This window comes from Muntiacus reevesi, chromosome X (genome assembly GCF_963930625.1).
Source record: "Muntiacus reevesi chromosome X, mMunRee1.1, whole genome shotgun sequence".
NCBI classification, from domain to species: Eukaryota; Metazoa; Chordata; class Mammalia; order Artiodactyla; family Cervidae; genus Muntiacus; species Muntiacus reevesi.
Genome location: NC_089271.1, coordinates 43,539,577 through 43,543,727, shown reverse-complemented (window position 1 = coordinate 43,543,727; position 4,151 = coordinate 43,539,577). Strand labels below are relative to the sequence as shown.

General features: G+C 37.9%; 1 pseudogene; it reads left to right on the top strand.

Annotated features, from left to right (window-relative positions):
- Positions 1-2,107: 2,107 nt before the first annotated feature.
- LOC136154443 (tripartite motif-containing protein 60-like) lies at positions 2,108-3,050 on the top strand (annotated as a pseudogene).
- The last annotated feature ends 1,101 nt before the right edge of the window (positions 3,051-4,151 follow it).

Here is a 4,151-nt window from a genome sequence, read left to right as displayed (position 1 = left end):
ACATCCAGCTTAAGGGAGTTTGGGAAAGTGAGGTTTTTTTTTTTCCCCTAGATATCTCCGTGCCCAGATAAGAAGTCTATTACTTTAGAAGAAAAGGAATGGATGTTGGAAGACAACTGGCAGTTTTTGCCACTAATGAATTAGAGATAGATGGTCAAGAGAGGAAACAGGGTGACTAGTATAGAGACAACTGCAAAAGTCCAGGTGGGATATGATAGTGAGTTAGTCTAGCATAGTAAAGTAGAGACAGAAAGAAATGAAGGGATCTAGGAAATATGTAGGAGTATAGAGTCAATAGCTTCCCTGGTGGCTCAGATGGTAAAGAATCTGCCAACAATGCAGAAAACGTGGGTTCAATCCCTGGATCGGGATGATCCCTTGGAGAAGGGAATGGCTACCCACTCCAGTATTCTTGCCTGGAGAGTTCCATGGACAGAGGAGCCAGGCGGGCAACAGTCCATGAGGTCTCAAAGAGTCGAACACGACTGAAGTGACAGCAGCAGCAGCAGCATAGAATCAATAGGACTTAGGTATAAGAGTTAAAGGATACAGCCACTATGGAAAACAGTGTGGAGATTTCTTAAAAAACTGGAAATAGAACTGCCATATGACCCAACAATACCACTTCTGGGCATACACACTGAGGAAACCAGATCTGAAAGAGACACGTGGACCCCAATGTTCATCGCAGCACTGTTTATAATAGCCAGGACATGGAAGCAACCTAGATGCCCATCAGCAGATGAATGGATAAGGAAGCTGTGGTACATATACACTATGGAATATTACTCAGCCGTTAAAAAGAATTCATTTGAATCAGTTCTAATGAGATGGATGAAACTTGAGCCCATTATACAGAGTGAAATAAGCCAGAAAGATAAAGAACATTACAGCATACTAACACATATATATGGAATTTAGATAGATGGTAATGATAACCCTATATGCAAAACAGAAAAAGAGACACAGATGTACAGAACAGACTTTTGGACTCTGTGGGAGAAGGCGAGGGTGGGAAGTTTCGAGAGAACAGCATGTATATTATCTATAGGGAAACAGATCACCAACCCAGGTGAGATGCATGAGACAAGTGCTCGGGGCTGGTACACTGGGAAGACCCAGAGGAATCGGGTGGAGAGGGAGGTGGGAGGGGGGATCGGGATGGGGAACACATGTAACTCCATGGCTGATTCATGTCAATGTATGACAAAATCCACTGCAATGTTGTGAAGTAATTAGCCTCCAACTAATAAAAATAAAAAAATTTAAAAAAAGAGTTAAAGGAGAAGGAAATATAAAGGATAACGTTCAAGTTTCTAAAATGAACAACCAGGAAAATGATGGCATCATTAACTGAGATGGGAAAGGCTTGAAATCTATAGATTTGTGTAGGACAATCATAAATTCAGTTTCTCAATATTCTTGTCAGATATTCAAGTATAAATATTGTCTCGGCCAGGTGTTGGAAAACTGTGACCTATAGGACAAATTTGGCTCATTGTGTGTTTTTTTAAAAAATTATAATTTTATTGTGATAGGATATAGGTAACAAAATTTACCATTTTATCCATCTTTAAATATACAATTCATTGGCATTAATTACATTCACTATGTCATGCAAACATTTCCACTCTCTATTTCCAAAGCCTTTTCATTACCCCAACAGAAACTCTACACATGCTAAGTTGCTTCAGTCGTATCCAACTCTTGCGACCCTATGGACTGTAGACTGCCAGGCTCCTCTGTCCATAGCATTCTCCAGGGAAGAATACTGAAGTGGCTTGTCATGCTCTTCTCCAGGGGATCTTCACAGCCCAGGGATCGAACTTGAGTCTCTTGCGTCCGTGGATTCTTTACCACTAGTGCCATCTGGGAAACGACCGAAACTCTGTAACCATTAACCAATAGCTCTCCATTTCCCTTTCCCCTCAGCCCCTGATAACTTCTAATCTATTTTCTATCTCCATAAACTTGCCTATTCTACATATTTCAAATAATTAGAACCATGCAATATTTGTCCTTTTGTGTCTGGTTTATTTCACTTAGCATAATGTTTTCAAGGTTCACCCATGTTGTAGTGTGTATCAGAACTTCATTCCCTTGTAGCATGGAGCCCTCCAGGAGCAATGTAAAACAGATTTAAATTGTGATAACTCTGCAAACCAGCAAATAAGTGGAACTGGAAAAGAATGTAGAATATAGGAGAGATGAAAGAAATTCTGAATTTGAGCAATTTAAACTATTTGTATAGTGTAAGCAAGGGGCTATTAAGCAGGTACAAAATGAAGGGGTGGGTATTTTAACAACACTAAATGAAAACTCCATAACATTTTCAGATCATGTTTCCACATTAAGACATCTACTGAGGGAGGGAGAGGGCAAGTTTGTGCAGTCAGAACTGGGATTCCTGATACATGTTATGAATATCCCACCACAGGTATCAAAACCTAAAATACCCTGACATCTTCTCATTTTGATTAAAGAAATATGGATTCAGTATTCCTCCCAATATTCTGGCTTGGGCAAAATTATCAAACCGTTACAAGTAGATGTGATTTTAGACCTTGAAATTGCTTACCCTAGGCTTATTGTCTCTGAGGATAGAAAAAGTGTGCAACAGGGAAGGAAAAAAGACAAAATCTTTGTCATAACTTAAGGAGATTTCATCTCTGCCCTGCTATCCTGGGTTCTAAGAGATTTAATTATGGCAGTCATTACTGGGAAATAGAAGTGGAAAACAAAAATAAATGGACATTGAGTGTGTGTTAAGATAGTCTTCCTAGGAACGGGTGGAATCAGCCAGTTCAAGATAGATTCCAGGCAGCTGGGAGATATGTTGACAGCACTTAAGGTGCAATGCATCCTAAGACAGCCAGCTTCTGCCAGTAATAAGACCCAGCAAAAAATAGGTCTTTTTCTGGACTGAGTTGAGTGTGGTTTCCTGTTTATAATGTGAATGATAGAACTCTTCTCCATACTTTTAATGATTCTTTATAGAAGCCATTTGGCCCTATTTCTATACTAGACCAGATCCTGAATCGCTTCAGTAACAGATTATGAAAGATAAAGTACCTGGGGGATGATTTTATTTCATGTTTTAGAGTTAATCTTAGTAAATTTTGTCTTGATAATTCTGGATTTTTAAAATTTTCTGCTGCTGAAAATCAGGACGGATTTTTCTTCCTCATTTTCAGAAACTATATAAATAGGGTAGTAATGCCAATTGCAAAGTTGTCACCAGCATCAGTTGTCAAGTGCTTTGAATTTCTTTTTTTAATAAAGATCTTATTTTTGTTTGTTTAATTTACTTTTTCGTTTTAACTGGAGGATAATTACTTTACAATATTGTGATGGTTTTTGCCATATATCAACATGAATTGGCCATAGGTATACATGTGCCTCCCCCATCCTGAAACTCCCCCTCCCACCCTCTCCCTCCAGGTTGTCACAGAGTGCTGGGTTTGGGTGCCCTGCATCATACATAAAACTCCCATTGGCTATCTATTTTATATATGGTAATATATATGTTTCAATGCTATTCTCTCAAATCATCCCACCTTCTCCTCCCACTGAGTAAAAATGTCTGTTCTTTATGTCTCTGTCTCCTTTGGTGCCCTACACATAGGATCATCAGTACTATCTTTCTAGTCTTGCATTTCTTAGATAAAATATTTGAAAATCAATAATATCTTATTTAACGCAATAATGTATTTTAAATGGAAAAATAACAATTCCTTTGTAAGGCTGAATAATATTTCATTGTATGTACATACCACATTTTGTTTATCCATTCACCTGTTGATAAACACTTTGGTTGTTTCCACTTTTTGTCTATTCTGAGTAATGCTGTAATAACTTTGGCATACAAGTATCTGTTTGAGTCTCTGTTTCCAATCCCTTTGGGTTTTATACCTAAGCATGGAATTGCGGGATCAAATAGTAATTATATGTTTAACTTTCTGAGGAACCACCAAACTGTTTTCACAGTGGTTGCACTATTTTACATTCCAATCATGAGAGTACAAGAGTTCCAATTTCTCCACATTCTCTCCAATATTTTTTATTTTTAATTGTTTTTTAAATTATTATATCCATTCTCCACAAAAAAGAATGAAATGTTTCCATTTGCAGCAACATAGATAGACTCGGAG